Genomic DNA, 17,697 nt, shown 5'->3' on the forward strand with positions numbered 1-17,697 from the left:
AAAAAACAAAGAAAAATAATCAAACGTAATAATATGCTTACATTTCTACACTGCCTTGATACATAGTCAATGTATTTAATTATTTCTTTAAAGACAAATACAAGCTCAGATTTTTCACTTTCTTTGCTGATTGACTCATCAGGTGACAAACAACTGCCAGGTTTTGTGATAAATTAACATCACTCTTGATGGTAAATACATTTGGTTTTGCTCAAACTTTATTTCATACGTATAATAAAACATTCCATTTAAATTAAATATTACATTTTTGCTAGTGTATAAACTACACCAACAGTGACAATATTTTATCTGAATGTTTGAAGACAAAAATCTCTATGGCCAGAACCTGTCCTGCCTACACCAAAGATTACATTTCACTGTTGTCCATATTGACAGGCGGTAGCTTACAATGGACTGTTTTACAAATGTGTAACTCTTAAATTCTATACAGCTATTAAAAAAAAATATTTTGCTAAATCAGGCACAGATCTTGAGGAACTAAAAAAAATATGGAAAAGTGTTATAATTTATGTAAAGAAAACACTAAAAGTGAAAAGAAACAGGACTACATTACATCAGAAAGTAGTATTTAATGTTTTTTTTTTTTTTTTTTTTTATAGCTGAACTATAAGAACACAAACTGCATAATGATATAAGTAGGCAACAGGTCACTGATGAAACAGCCTGAATTTTTTTTTTTAATGAGATTCAAATTAGGTCTTTGGTGGAATATGTAATTCATAAGAGGACACATAAATCTACAATTACACATTCAAAACTGCAAGTCAAGGGCACAAGTGAGAATAGTAGTCATAGCATAACTGAGCTTCGCGCCAAAATGCATTTTGCCAGTCAATAGTGCTGTAGCATCCTAGATATTGCAATTACCAACTCAGAAGAATTTTCCTTTGACACTTGTGAAGTACTGTCATCGGCTGATCCCTGTAAGATAACCGTGTATCCCTGAGAATATAGTGAGGCTGATACTAATAGAACAAATAAATAAAGGTTATCAAATAAAGGTTAGATAACCTTTATTTACTTGTTTATCCTTTGTGACCAGGTTAGTAGACAGATGGCCTGTTATCAGAAGAGACCTGAAGGGGTATTTATACAGACTAGGAGAAATTTGGGCAAAGGTACTAGGGAAATTCTCCTATTCTAAATGTAGCATGGTGAATACAGGAAGAGGTTGCAGAGATAAAGGAGTTAAGAAATGTGGAACAGGAAGCTAATTTTGTGGTAACAGGATTGTAAGTCAGGAGGATTAATTACTCAGCAACTAATGATAATGGATTGTCACCCTTTAAATTTTGACAATGTTGAAAAATTATGGTCAAAGGTTGTCAAAAAAAAAAAAAAAAAAAAAAAAAAAAAGTAATCGAAGCTCCGGCTCTGTTCAAAATTCCATCTGTGACACCTCTTCTAATTAAGTGCTTGAAAATATTGGGAACAGTACAAAAAGGATCCTGCATATATACCAGCAGGGTCGGTTTTTAGCTCTTCTCAATAAAGGAATTGATAAAGTAGAAAGACACAGATAGTAGATCTTTTGCTGAAGCTGCACAGAGTAGTCACACCGATATGGAAACCAAACAAGTTACTGACACTTTAGAACAATGGAGAGTCTTACTTAATTTTCAGTTTGCTGAATAGCCCCCCCCCCCACAATAGCCGATATTGTTATTTTGGAGAGACTTTATTGCTGTCCTTGGAATTGATGTACCACAGGCGAGAACTCTGGGACATTTTACTGCAGAATGTATTTATGACAAGTTTAGAAACAGAGTCAGTTTTCCAACACATATTAACATAGTCTAAAAAATGATCAACTACTACTCCTTGGTCACAACTCCAGCTTTACAATTTCGATCCATCTAAATAGGGAAAAATACAAATCTCACCCAGACACTCTTTGTTGGAAGATGATGTAAAAAAGGAATTAAATCAGCACTGTGATGCTTTGAAACATGTACTTAAAATAAAAGATACAATGGTATTGCACTGAGGGTTGAGAAGGTATTGTGGACTTATTAGTAATTAGGGAAATATGCTATCAATCAAGTTCATACATGCGAGAAACAGAGGATGTGTTATTTAATACACAACACAATAAAATAAATATTGTTTTTTGTTGGTAAACTTGGACATATCAAGTGTGTCCCAATATTCTGCACAAAGTATGGGCAGAGGGCCATAATAGTGTTAATAAATGGAAAAATGTACAAGATGTGGTTAACAAACATTTTTGGACAGATTACCCTAAAAAATGTAAACGCAAATGAAACTTCGGAATCAGACCCTTCAAAAGATGATGTTTTTTTTAGTATGAAACTAAACCTCAGGTACAGGGGGGGGGGTCATGTTGACAAGTCTATTCTGAAATCTGTGTCAGTGCTAATGTATTTGGAGGAGATGCACATCTGTGAGAGTTGCAAAGAGGAATGTTCTCCCAACCAAACTGTTTTAAAAAGCGGGGAAAGCAAAAAAACAAAAAGGAAACGTTAGTTTAAAGGATGGATAAGCCTTGGCCATGGAAATTGTAATATTAAATGTGAACACTTGGTTTAACCATACTAGAATATAGGGCATAGCCCAACAGATTAAAAATATATGCTATGCTGTTTTATTTATTGATTACATGAAGTCTGAAGTTTTTTTAATAAATTTATTTAGTTGCATATTTACATTGCATGGGATATTTTTCCTTTGTTACAGATCTGTTCTAGTAAAGTGACGTTAATTTTGAACACAGAAATAAAGTTATTGGACATTGATGCAATAGAGCCAGGCAGGGTACTAATATTGGATGTTACTTATCAAGAGCATAAATGGAGAATTGTAAATGTTTATACACATACTAATCCAATGAAAGGATACCAGTTGTGGGATAGCTTGGAACTGTGCTTGAATTTAAGAGATGCTTATTTTGGACAAAGGCTTCAATTCACTTTATTGGACAGATAAAAGAAAATATAAAAATGTTGATGCTATTGCAATAAAGTGGAAAGGATTTACTTAAGATGCATTCTTTAAGTTACAGAATACCACATGGCTACACCTATAAATTGTATAACTGCTGTACATGCATAGACTATTATTTTCTCACAAAGTAATTTGTATGAATGTGACAGATTGTAGGGACATGCTTCTCAGATCACACTGACTTTATGGAGAAATCAGGAGAAAGAAAATCAAATAATGTTGCCTCTTCACACTTCTTGCTTATGTAAGTCATAGAAAAATATTTTTACAGTATATGAAATCTTACACGGAGAAAGTTTCGAAAGACCATGCAGATTTAAGTTTCTTCTACATCTTGGATAGAAGAGTGATTTTCTTTAAAGAACATAAAATAAACAACACTTGTCCAGAGGTAAACTGATTCAGTTTCAGCAACATCAAAGTTTGTTGTAAGAACATGATAAAGTAGTTTTAGAAAAACATTTTTTTACAGACATTACAGAAATACAATAAAAAAAGAACCTTTAGGGCTTTATAATTTACAACACCAGAAGGTAGGATCAGAGGCAGAAATATTACCAAAAAGATAAAATAATGTTATATCAAAGGTTATTACTGAAGCGGGGGTTGTAATTACATATATGTCACAACTTATACAAATACAGATGTACTGTATGAAGAAATATAGAAAAATATAGATGAGTATTCCTCAGATGTGAAACTGGTTTCCTCAATTCTGAGTACAACATACTGCAAAAGCACCTTTACTCCATGGAATTACAACAGGCCCTGCAGGCAGTTCAATCTAAAGTCTTCCCTGGGAGAAAATGGAATAAATTTTATTCTAGATAAATGATCGGTAAATACATTTATTAACAAAAGTCTTTAATGAATTTCAGGGAGTGTCTGTTGCTGTGAAACAGTCTTGGTCAGTGTCTTTATTAATTTGTTATGGAAAGTGAAAGACCTAAAGAATCTTTAACTAAAACCCTGTTTTGCAGCTTAATTGTGCCTATAAATTATTGGCGTAAGTTTCACAAAGAATGAAACACTTCCGACACCCCACTTACCAGCAGAAATACAGGGACTAACCAGTAACCTCTGTGTATCACGACTACTGTGAACTGTAAAAAAGTACACGAGAAGAGTATCTTGTAATAAAGAATGTTATTTACCGTGTAGGCTAGCCATAGAAAGGGCCTTTGATTCTGCTTCTCATGTACAATTATATATCTTATCAGCTTTATGTTTTAGAGAAATGCTGGTCAGTTGGACTAAAGAAGAATTTTTGAAAATTCTTATGCAAAACCACACATCAATGACACTTTGGGTAGATTAATACATACACAGGTAGACAAGGGTGTCCATTAAGTGCCCCTTTATTTGACACATATGTGATTACAGTGGTTCATAAAATTAATATGCAGATGTCTACAATACACTTTAATTTTTCACCATTAATGGCACATTCAGATAATATTTTATTACATGCTGATACATTTGACTGTTTTCAATTTTTATTAGTAGCAATGAACTGAGCATTGTTGCTGTTAATGCAATTACATAATTAAAAGTGCATTGGATGCGTTTTTCAAGTGGAGAGAGAATAGTGATTTCTTTCTCTTCTATTTTATGAATATAATTTGGTTATACAGACAATGTTTATGAGCAACAGGAAGACATTTTACAGTTTACGTCAAGTAAAATTCAAAAATGGAAACTATTTCCTAGGAGTTATGAAGTACAGTTATTGGAATGTTTATATAATTATTAGGAAATTATAAATCTCTGATTTGGATTCCTTCAGAAAAATTGCAAACTAAACGTCTGAATGTTTTCTTTTCTGGTATACGGGGAAACAAATTAAACCGCATTAAAAGAAGAATTTAATACAGGCCCAAACAGGACTGTATATGGTACATTCAATTCCACATTATTCTGTGATATTTTTGCTATTGAAGGCTATAGTCAATACTTTTTTTTGAGCCTGGATTGTCTACTTATTAAGGGCAGTTATTGAAAAGATTGAAACTAAACAATCAAATCTTTGTCTACAGAAGTAGATATCAGAAGATTTCATAAAACAATTAAAGTGTAGAAAGAATCAGCAGAAATGGTCATCTTAGAATCCTCTGACTGGACTGTGTGGTAGTGAGGACCTTTTATGAGTCTGGTTGTGAATCAATAAATAGGTTTTCATAGGGTTCCAGACAGAGTCTATGTGCATAGCTGGCACTAGCGAACCCTGCAGTTGCTGGGGGCCCCCAACCCCAGCAAGTTATTTTATTTCAATACTTTGTAACATGTCGGTCAAACCAAAAAAAGTTAATACAGAGATCTTGTATAGTTCATAAACTAGGTGGATAATAACCCTTATCTCTTTTAAATTTAAAGGTGTCCCCTGGTTATTGTAACAGTGTTTTATCAAATAACAGGCTTCACAATTCCATTATATATTTAGTCACTGACATAGTGACCCTTTTTTAGTTAAATCCTGCTGGTGGACATTTTCTCCATGAAAACTCGCAACATAGCCAGCTTTAGCTACATGCTATAGCCATGACCGTAGCAGGGGCCCCCTTAATCACCCCCGACTGTGTGGGGCCTCACAAAAGCTGCTGCTGGCTGAGGAAAAAATGAGAGGTAAATGTATTGATTTTCTGATTATACTCTTTAACCTAAGAGGGCTGTGATATGACTCTGTTAGGATAAAGCGGACAATGAACATGAGCAAGGTAATCATTAGAGAGATCAGCGTCCAAGAGTAACCAATCTCAGTGTAAACCTTTGATTTTAAGAAGAACTGATGCTTCCAATCTTCAGAGATGGTTTATAAATACTGTCAGAACACCCGATACTCTAACTCAACTTCTTTGCTGAAAATTTCTGGGCAAATCTAAAATTAATAGCAGAATAAAGGATCAAAATCAGAAGCACATTTTAAATAGTATTCTAATACACTTAAAAAGTGAATTGAATAGCATTTTGCAGCAATATGCATTTTTTTGGACAATAAAGATGTATGCAACTCTGAATTCTGGATTTATTGATTGTCTGTAATCTGAAAGTCTGTAAAGAAAGACGTTGCAATAGCAAAGAGTAGGGCATCAGAGGCACTCTACCAGCTTCTGGAAAGTGACTCAGTAAGGTGCACAACAAAACTATATCAGGCTGCAAGGCAAAGACAGAAAGATAAAGAAGATAGTCAGACACCCTTCAAAAGGGATGCCAGCAACAACCTGCTCACCAGCCTACAGGACATCAAAAGGCAGATGGAAGGAGCATTTCCAGCAGCTTCTGAATGAAGAAAACCCCACAGAAGCTGTATGTACTGCCCCAGAAACAGCCTACGATGGGAGAAGAAGAGAAGCCCACCCTAGAAAAAGTTAGGACAGCACTAAGGAAGATGAAGTCAGGGAAAGCAACATGCTCAGATGAGGTCACAGCAGATACAATAAAGATGCTGGGTGAGACGGGAGAAATGGCTCCTGAGGGTACTAATAGCAGTGTGGAGAGAAAGGCATATCCCAGATGACTGGAGAATAAGCATACTCGTGGCAGTACAAGAATAAAGGGGACATCCACAACTGTGGGCAGTACAGAGGCATCAAACTCCTAACCACATTGCATGAAATTTCTAGAGAGGGTGACTGATAAAAGGATATGCAGAGTAGTAGAATGTAAGATGGGAGGTGAGCAGTTTGGATTCAGATCAGGGTGTAGCACAACTGACCCGATGTTTGCACTGAGACAGGTTCTTGTGAAGAAGCTAGAAATGGGCATTCCTAGACTTGGAGAAAGCATATGACAAGGTCCCAAGAAAGCTGATCTGGGCAGTACTGAAGTAGTGTGAAGTCCCAGAAACATTGGTAGAATTAGTGCAGGCTATGTACAAGGACTCAATGACTCAAGTACGAACAGTGTTCAGCCTCACAGAGGGGTTTCCCAGTGGGAGTGGGTGTACACCAGGATTCAGCTCTGAGCCCACTGCTGTTCACACTAGTGATGGACTACATTAGCAAACGGGTTGGAGGGGATGGATCAACAAAGCTGCTGTATGCAGACGATGTGGCAGTATAGGCAGACTCTGAGCTAGAACTTCAGCAAAGGGTAGGAGAATGGAATGCAAATCTGAAGGCACATGGGTTGAAACTAAGCACAGATAAGATGGTGGTAATGGCAGCAAATTGGGGAACTCAAAAAAAGCTGAGAGTAGATGTAGAAGGGAAGATAGTGGAACAGGTTAACAGCTTCAATTATCCGGGAGGGGTGGTTGAGGAAAAGGGTAGTCTAAATGAAGAGGTCAAAGCTAGAATCAGGGGGGCTGCAGCCAACTGGCATAGAGTATCAGGTGTACTTTATGACAGAAGAATGCCAAAGAAGATGAAAAGTAAGGTGTACAAGTCAGTGGTGTGACCAGTATTACTGTATGGTACAGAAACTTGGGCAGTAAAGGCAGAACAGTTGAAGAAGCCAGAGGTGATCGAAATGAAGTGCCTAAAAATGGTGATAGGATGCACACTGTGGGACAAAGAAATGAGGACATAAGAGCAGAAGCCAAAGTAGCTCCAATTGCTGAAAAGATCAAAGAGAACAAATTATGGTGACTTGGGCACATGTGTAGAAAAGCAGGAGACAATCTGGTGAGGAAGGTTTGGGACAGACAGGAAGAAGGTAAGAGGAAGCGAGGATGTCCAGCAATGAGCTGGATGAATTGTGTGAAAGATCTGCGACAGTCAGGCATGAGTGTTGAAGGCAGGAGTGTGGCACTAAACAGAGAGTTGGCAACAGTTAACATGATATCCTGACCCCATGTAGAAAAATGGGAAAAGGGGGTTGGATGATGGATGGATGATAACGATGACGATGATGATTTACCAATAAATCAAACTTTTTATGATGGACAAAGCAAAATGAGGCAAAATCAGGGACAGTGACAGTCATGTATAACTTCTCAAGTGAGTTAACCATGCTGCTGCTTGACGAATGCTAAACAACAGTTATCAGTAATGCCGGGGTACACACATTACTTTTCTGGGTAGCAGTAAAAAAATGCAGCTAACAAATAATTATATTTCAAAAATAAGGCATATAAAATATATCACAGTACATTTAGATGCTTAGATCTTCTAAGAATCTGATAGCTCCCACTCTCCACTCTGCATAAATGGATTTTGACATGGCCTTATTGGTGGCCCTTAACCTCAACTGCACCCATTCTAAAATCAGACCAGCTCAGTTGTGTGTGTACAGAATGAGAGCCGAGGATTGTGTGGCCATTACTACTTTAAATTTCATTTCATTCAAGCCTTAGAGGTATGCACAGGAGGTCATTATAGCTTGTGTTTGGACTGGGGGCAGTGTGGTAATTGTCTCTTACTTTTCTCACAGACCGCAGAGCTGTTTGAAAAGGCTTGGGGGAGTACACTGTCTAGGAGCAACAAAGTGGAATGCATTACTGTAATCATTTTTTCCACTTTCTTCACAATCACACATCAGGTTTATATCCAGGTGGCTACTTTTGGGGTTTAGGGGTGAGTAGCGAGGAGGCATGCTATGTATATGTATGACAGCAGCCACTCAAAATAAATAACTAGCCATTTGAACCTGTAGATTCATCCCACTATAACACCAAAGAGATGCACAGGCAGTGACATTTTAGGGGTTAGAGAGGCAATCAGAAATTACGTATAGATCTGAGTAGCCTCACAATTGTCTTGTTATATTAGGATTCTGAATATTAAGCAAACTTGTGTCTTCCTTAAAAGATAACAATAAGACTGAAATTCTTTTCAGTCTCATGATTTTTGTTTAGGCCACCGTTGGATTAAAAGGTTGGGGAAAATGCCCTAAAATGTATCCCAGAGCATCTGGAACTCTACGACTTCTGGGAGCCATAGCCTAATTGAGTTATTTTCTAAATGGTTACCACTGTGCTGGTTGCCTTGATCAGCAAGCTCTCCAGATTTTTGTCTCATATTTTTGGTCAGTTTCTCAAAATTGGGGTTTTCTGACAAATCACTGCCAAATCATTGAGGACTGAAGTCAGAAAATAATAGAATACAATTGAGTTTCAGACTTCATAACTTCATATCCTTCAGAAAATTAATGCTAATGCAAAACCTGCTATTCTATCAACTTTCTAAGTTTGTAAGAGCAATATTTGAAAGGTGTCCCTATTTTTGAGCCTTTGTCCCCCACTATTTGTGACTTTGTTCAGATTTCCTGCTGTAAGAGGTTAAGAGGTATGTTGGTCAGGAATGGTATGCTGAAAGGTTACAAGGAAAACTAAAGTTGAACAACAACACTGAATTTCTTTCCTTACTCGTGTCAGCCATCACTGGATGAAAAGGTTGCATAAAAAGAAAAAAACATTTAAAATAGAAAGTTGTGGCTTCTTAAAAGCTCAAAAATGAGGCAGAATGTGAGAAAAGGAAAAAAACAAAAGCTATATACATAGTATGAGGAGCCCAATGAGGGACAGAGGTGTGTGTGTGTGTGTGTGTGTGTGTGTGTGTGTGTGTGTGTGTGTGTGTGTGTGTGTGTTAGGCAGTGCCTTAGGCTCAATTTCATCCAAGTCCAGCCCTGTATATATAGACTTTGTTGTAACTAAACGTGACTAATGTCCCTGTGTGAAATGGGCCAACATAGAGTAGCACACAGGCCTGTCTTGCTGTAAGCGTATTGTAGCAGCAGGTCAGCATATGTGTGCTACTGTTAACATTTTGCAGCATGAACTAAAAGGCTGCTTAGGATGGGTGGCAGTGACAGGGTGATACACAGATTGGAAGTCCTGGGGGGGCCCCCCAACGTGACATTTGCTGGGGGTCCCCAAAATGGTAACACCAACCTATGTGACAAATATAAGTTTATGCTTAATTTTCTTTTTGCGGGGGGGGGGGGGTAGGCCATAAAAATTACTTGTTAAAGCATCATTCTATAAACATATATAAGAAAGACACTTTTTGTGGACTATTAGAAATAGTTGGGTATGTTCTTAATTGAATAGAATGGAGTTAAGGGATTTTGGAATACTGCTAGAAAATATAAACAAAAGTTGTATATTTCTGTTATTGATTTAATGAATGATTTACTTTGTTATGACATCAGAACTGCTAAGCTTACATAGATGCACATCTTTAGAAAAATTTGGTGCGCCAGATGTGCCAAGGTGTTAACAAAATATGGAACATTCTTGGTCATGAATTCTGTCTTTTGTAAAACAAATTGAAAATCAAATCCTGTACTTTCGGTTAGGTAAACACTTCAACCATTAAGCCAAATCTCAACCAGCAACCTCAAATGCTACAGTTCAGTGTTCACCTAGAGGATATACTGCCATGAGTGCTTGAAGTTCTGAGACCCTATTGCAGATGGAAGAGCCACCAACAATACAGTTTTCCCAAGTACAATGCTGCAGGGAAGAAAACCAGTCTCAAAAGGAGACTATCAATTCTTCAAGAACAAACCTAAGGGCCGAAGAGGGAGGAAAAGGCTTTCTTGGAGGTCCAGTATGAAAGATACTTTTCTAAATTGTTTGACTTCAAAAACTAGAAGGTGAACTCAGAAGTAGACAGGCAGAAATGACTGACAACTGAACTTTACCAGAGAAATATGCCAAGCCAGAATTGAGCAACTCACACAATTATTAAATGCTCGTTGGGACCCCTACAGAAAAAGGGTCCAGCTCAAGCTTAAGACATCAAATAGAAAAAATCTTCCATTTAGTCTCACAGGATTTTCTAGTAGTGGATTTTTTGGCCTCCTGCAAAACCTAAAGCATGTCTTCAGAAAAGCTAGTGCCTGAAGGGAATAAACACCCTATCACACCCAAAGTGCCAGCTGAAGTGTGGACAAGTGAAGGTGAATGAGAGATCCTAGGTTTGGTGTGAGAAGATCCATCCTGTGAGGTAACTTAATGATGATTGCCCCTGGCCAGATAAAATAGAAGGGGGAAGCAGTGCTGTCTGTGCAAAAGGGAAATTTTTAGGTGTCCCCCACATGATCTTGTGCAGAACCCATGGTAGTAGACGAAGAGGAGGATAGGCATACAGATAAATCCCCTTCCAAGAAAAAGACATGGTGTCCACTTTCCAAGTCAGAGGGCTTGGCATTGTGGAACAGAACTTGGGAAGTTGTCTGTTCAAAGGGAAGGCAAAAAGATCTACATGAGGAGTACCACATCAATGCACAACATTCAGAAACACTTCCCAGTGAAGGAACCATTCATGAGGACTTGTCCTGGACCTGCTCAAAGAGTTCACCACTAGATTAGGCTCTGAATGTATGTAAACTACATGAAGAATGAAGTGATGGTGGACTGTAAAATCCCAAGCCTGAAAAGCCAGCCTACAAAAAAGGTAAGGTTTTGTGCCCCTTTGCTTGCTGATGTACCACATGACTTTGGTATTTTCTGTGAAAACCTTTAGAGGACCTGCGACCCAAAGGAAGTGGAAATGTCTGAAGAGTTAGGAATAAAGTCCTCCTCTCAGAGTCATAGATCATTAATACGCTAATGACCCAGGGGGGTGCTTTCTAAGCTTATCCAAGCTAAGTTTTCCAGAAAGAATAATGATGTCCTGCAGCAAAACAGGACATTGAGGGCTACACATTTATAACCTACCTCTGTCCATAAGGGACGTGGGTGCCATGCCTGGTGTAAATTTCATAATCCTCATCCACTGGTCTAGGTTGGGCTTAAACTGAGTAATAGATGAACTTAGCTTCACATGGATGGGAAGCCTGTTCCATAACAGACGCAGTCTCTGGGAGACATCTGTCTCTCCAGCATGTCCTGTTTAAGCCACAGACAAAATTCATGCCCCTAGACCTTGTATTTCTGGTACTCTAACTTACAAATGTGTAGGATATTCATAAGTGTGGGGTTTGTGGAATGCCTTGTAAGCTAGGCATAGATTTTCCTTCGGCAATCTACAGGAGGCAGAGTATAGGGAAAGGCCTTTAAGGAGCTTGGCATAAGGCAGGTTTGCTATGCTTTGTATTCTTTTTGTAAGGAACCTTTGAGTTTGCTCTAGTTGCTGCATATGTCTGGGCAGGTACATACTAAAGGAAGCATTGTCCTCCAATATTGATCTGATAAGGGAGTACTGCAGTGGGGATAATGACCTCTTTGGAAATAGATGCCATGTCCTTACTTATAAGTTGTATATTTTCCTCACCACTGTGGCTATGTGATGGTCGAAGGTAAAGCTACTGTCTACATGTGTATCGAGATCTCGGACCACTGGGTTGACTGTTAGGGGTGCATTATCAATATAGTCATTAGCTGGGATGGTAGACTTCCCGAAGTGTACAATTTTGCATTTCTTAACACTGAGGTCAAGACCATGGCTTTGGCACTATATGTTAGTCAGAAAAGACCTTTTTGAAGAATTCTAATGTCCACAGGAAGTCGATAGCTCCCAGTTTGGAATCATCTGCAAGCTTAGTGGCCCTGGGGAATCAGCTAGTCACTGGCCTCTTGCTTTAGGTGCCCTTACCTATTTTGACCTCCTGGGTCCTATCAGTGAACCAGCTGGCTATCCAGTGGGCGAAAGAAGGGTTTATAACGAAATTAGTGAGTTTTTCTATAATGCTATAATCTTTGATGTTGATATTATCTGTCATCTGTTGAGGGTCCAAAGACCCTCAACTTTCAGGTTGTTGGAGGAGGCTCCCCAACTCTAATCAGAAGCATCCATGTGCAGCTCCAGAGTAGGGGAGAAAACCTGAAAAGACAGACTTGGATTTGGGGAAATCTGATGAATCCACCAAGGAGCTCAAACTTGAGAAATGGTAATAGAGGGACTGGATACTCCAGAGGGGAGGCAGTGCTCTAGCAAATCAGATTTGCTACCACTGAAATTTCCTCATGTGGAGTTTGGCCAAAGGAACCATGGGAATGGTAGATGCCATGTATCCCAGGGCTCAGAAAAATTCTTTTGCAGGAAGCACTGGAAGAGGAAGAGGAGACTGGAAAAAAAGCAGTCAGTTAAAGAGAGGACCTTGAGAGGCGGGATGCAAGCCAACATTGAAATGGTCAGAATCCTGCACCCCAAAAACACCTGGCCCCGAGATGGAGTCAGAGACTTTCTGACATGGAGGATGAACCCTATACTGTGAGAAAGCATAGTGAAGTGTAGATTTTGAAGCAGGAGCTGCTGAGATGAGGCTTGAATTACAAGGTCATTAAAATAATGGAATATGTGAATTCTCTGAAGTCTAAAGAAGGCTACCACAAAGGCCAGACAGATACCTGCGGAGCTGTAGAAAGACCAAAAATCAAAGCAGAGAACTGATAATGAGGTGAAGAAACAGAGAAACGTAAAACTTCCCGAAGAGAGGGTAAATAGGAATATGGAGGTAAGCATTCTTTAAATCCAGAGATATCAGAAAAGCTTGAGGAAACAGAGGAAAAAAGAGTTTGAAGCAATAACATCCTGAAGGAATGAACCAGGAGAAAGGTGTTGAGAAAGGATAGGTCTAGGATAGATCTTGGTGGCTCCTCCTTCCCGAGACCCAGAAACAGAAAATTCTGCAATAAAAAACTCTTTCCTGCTGAGAAAACAGGACAGGTTGGAGGATTACCTGTTCCACCAGATCCTGCAGAACCAAAGGAAAATGAAAAAGTCGGCAAGTAGGTGGCTAGGAAGGCCGGAAAATGAAGGACGTGACTGCCAAGCTTTAAAATAACACTGCTTTAAGCCTCTAAAAACAGAGTAGGTTTGTCTGGGAAAATCTGCTTCGTAACCCTCTTGCTCCTAGTAGGTTGTCTAGGCTGCCTATGGACAAAAGAAAATTTAGATGGATAGTTTCTCTGGAACTTGGGTAAGTGGAAAACAAAATTTGGTTTTGGGTCTTGCATAACCTTACCTTTATCGTGAAGGGTTTCAAACAATTCTGCAGCAGCAGTGCCAAAAGGATTCTGGTTGTCTAAGGGAGAATCTAAACATTTAGCCTTAACGTGCTCAGGTAAGGGTTGAAGGCACAACCAGGAGACATCTACTCGGGACACAATCAAATGCAGCTGCCATAGAAGAGGCATCAGCAGCATCATAATTCACCATTTCATTAAATGCAGGTAGGTGAGAGGCAGAACTTAGAAGACAGAGAGAGAGAGAGCAGAAGTCTTACTATCAGAATCAGGCACATCGGTCACCCCCCCCCCCCAAGCTGGGGCAGAAGAGTCAGGACATATCTAGTCATGTGGGTCTGATGAATAATGGCGTTAAAACCCAAAGTAGCAGAAGTAAACTCTCCCCCATACTTCTCTATATCACAGCTGTCCTCATCAGAAGTAAAAGGTTGGAAGAGAATAGCAGTTTGGATGGCTTATCTTTGGACATGGGAGAGAAGAGAATTTTTATACATATATTTATGATCCTCAGGGACTTAAAATCTGTCTGGCTTCTTAGGTGCTGGAGGGTGAGAGTCAGAAGTCTGAGAAGCTGTTGTAATTGTATCCAAAAGACCAGCTAAAACAGAAGGAACTGCAGTAGGTCTGGGCAAGTCCATTTGCAAGAGTTGATAGTATCTGCCCTGAACATCAGAAACTTGGGAAAAGTCCCATTTGAAATGTTCAATCATACAGACCACTGTATCCCCAAAGAATGATCCTTCAAAAGGAGAGTCAGGAGACAAAGAATCCAGACCCCATGGCAAGAGGATACTGGAATATGCTACAGATTTGTTACCAGAATCCAGCTCTTCATCAGAAGAATTAGAATCCCTAGGTCTCTTAGAAAGGGTGGAAGAGCAGGGACAGACAACGATCATAAGGGCATTAAACAACCCATGCACAGCCTTGGCAGACATGCGGGTAGACAGTTCCATGTCAGCATCCAACTGGGTAGTACAGAGGGAACTGGAATTGGCACTGGACAGTCCTCTGGCTCTTCATCCAACCTGAGTAAGATGTCTGGAGTAGACTGAACAGCAACAGGCTTTCTTTTTAAATGTCTGCTGAACTTTGGAGTGCATGGATTCGGCTATGGTACCCTGGGTCAATAACTTCAGATGCTAGTTTTCCAAATAAATAGAAAGGTATGACAGTCCAGTGTGGAGTGTCTCAGGCACAAATGCCCGATAGATATCACACAGTATGGTTGTACATAGCACCCAAACAATAAAGACACTTCTCATGTCTATCTGTATGGGGAATCTGCCTCCTACACTCAATTTCCCTTTCTGGATGGCATGAAAACAAACTACAAGTAGGAGCACTTATCTTTAGAAGGCTTCCTAGATGAACCAGCTTAGTGAACATCAAACAGGGTAGCAAACAGACCAAATTCAACTGTAATATTCAGACTGGCGGCAAAGAAATTCTGAGTATTAGCCATTCGTACATCACACAAGTATGTTACACCTTGCACATAGGACACAAGTCTGACTTATGATACCTGGAAGGTGTAAAGGCTTTGGTATACTAGCCAGATGTTCTTCTTGGCAGGATACATCAAGAGTAAAGAATACCACCTAACAGGAGCAATCAAAACAAACATAACTGCATATGTGACATGACCCTACATAGTGCCTAGTCAAAGCATTTTTAGCATTATTCTTGTTGATGTCATGTATCTTTGCTATTATGTGGATAACAAACTCATGTTCAATTTTCCTCAAACTACATAGCTCTTACCACTAAAATATATATTTAGTCTTACATTCAGCGACTATGTTACAATACTTGAATTTTTTTAGTGTTTTAGTATTGAAAACTATTGCCATTATATATGCACAATCTCGAGTGGAGCACTTAAAACATTTGAACATGCTTCTCTACAAAAAGTCATAGTTTTGTACAACTTCTAAATGCTGGAGGCTTGAAATGGAGAGAACGGTATGACTGAAGTACACTTCTAAATTATTACAAAAGAATAATACTTTGCAACTCCCCACCACCATCATTTTGAGATTTGGGGGTGTGTCTAATTTACTTCTATTGTATAAATGTTACTGGATACATGCAGACAGTAAGAGAGTACAAGATAAAGCTTCATCAGAGTCCATAGGCTGTACAGACAAAAATGCAGATACAAAACATAAGTTGTCAGACTGCATTGACGTGAGGAAAATTTAGAAGAAATGGTCTTTGCAAATCTTTGTTGCACTGGATGTAAATATTCCTAAGTATGCTTTACCACAGGCCACCTCCAGATTATCATTGTATCTAAATTAATTGGGAATTTGTTAATTCATTCAAACCTATAGCACCTTTTTTGCATTTTTCCATTTAACACCTACAGCTCTTTATAGCTTTCAGACATTTTTTGGGTCTGTTATCCTTAAGTGAGTCACAAATTAAAAAGTACGAGGTGTAATTAAAAAACTGGATAAATTAATGACTGATTTTCCCTCATTATTTACATGTTCATACCCGAGAGACCTACATGTTATTGAGAGCCATAGTGTAAAATACCTTGCTGGGTGAAAGAAAAGTACATTATCTAGGTGTCAATACAGTACACTATATTGGAGACATTGGTAATTATCTGCTAGTAATTATGAAAATATTAAATATTTCCATATGTACTTAATATTCATAAAATTAAGTGACTTACAAACTATTGCATGGCATCAGATGAACCCTTAGATGTTGTTGAAGAAAACTGCCATTGATATTTGCACTAAAATGTACATCTTGAGAGATATTCAGAGTTGTATATATTGTTATACAAATAAACATAATTCTTAATTTTTCTGTAAATATCTTAGCAAACATAAACATAAAAAGGAATGTTTTGCTGTCATGTGAAAGCTTATATCCAGCTAACAAAAGTAAGTTGACAAACTACAACTAGGTTATACAGATTCCAAGATATGACAATTTGGTTGCAAAACATTCAATAAACATATGATTCTAGTTTTATATTCATAATAGAATATTACAGCATTGAAGTAAGAGTGTGACTACACTGACTTCTATCAATAAAAAAAGACTTTTTACTGATAACATTGCTGTTTGTACTATTTTAATATTACAGTTGGAAAGGACATGAATTTTAAGTATCAAGTTCAAGATATCAAAACTAGGGCACGGAGACAATTTAGTCTTGTACTAAATATCATGGAATGAAGAAACTTCAAGGCATTATAAAGCATATTTTCATCTATGATTAGACCAATAATAGACTATAATCTTTCTGTAATCTATTTTTGATACAGGATGTTTGGAAACTGTTCAATACACTGAGAGAATAAAAAACATTAAACAACTGATGTACCTTTGACTTTTTTGGTGTCCATACAGTATATTACATAGATTCGTAAGATGAAAATTGTGTCTGACTTTTAAGACATTGTCCAGTGAAGATTTAAGGTATGAAACTGGACTGACTTTGGTTAAGAAATGTTCAGGAATATGAGACAGGGGTCCTAGTTACAGAATGGATAATGAGACAACAACAAGGGATAGGTATGCAACACAAAATGATATCCAGGTTATGGAATAAATATATGGGGACAATAAATATAAACCTGAATTATCGGACACTGCAGTATTAAAGGTCCACAATGACTGAATGCAGCTATGCTAAACTGTGAAAGCATGAAACTATTCATAGTATTGCTTTTCAACAAACCTCTTCCAAAGGTTCCCTTTCAGTAGGGGAATGGTTACCTTTAGTATTGCATTTTCTAGAACCTGGTAACCCTCTTCTTTTCTGCATAAAATAGATGGAGTAGCTTGCTTCCATAGGACCCTCTGAGCCTAGTATTCATTTGATTCTAACT

At 38.2% G+C, this 17,697-nt stretch overlaps 1 protein-coding gene across 3 annotated transcripts in view; it reads right to left on the reverse strand.

The window, feature by feature from the left end:
• The window catches only part of LOC122813345 (putative ferric-chelate reductase 1), a 659,529-nt gene that overhangs the window by 633,591 nt on the left and 8,241 nt on the right, over nt 1-17,697 (reverse strand). The window lies entirely within an intron of this gene.

This window comes from Protopterus annectens, chromosome 10.part0 (assembly GCF_019279795.1).
Source record: "Protopterus annectens isolate FY-2018-M chromosome 10.part0, PAN1.0, whole genome shotgun sequence".
Taxonomy (NCBI): domain Eukaryota; kingdom Metazoa; phylum Chordata; order Ceratodontiformes; family Protopteridae; genus Protopterus; species Protopterus annectens.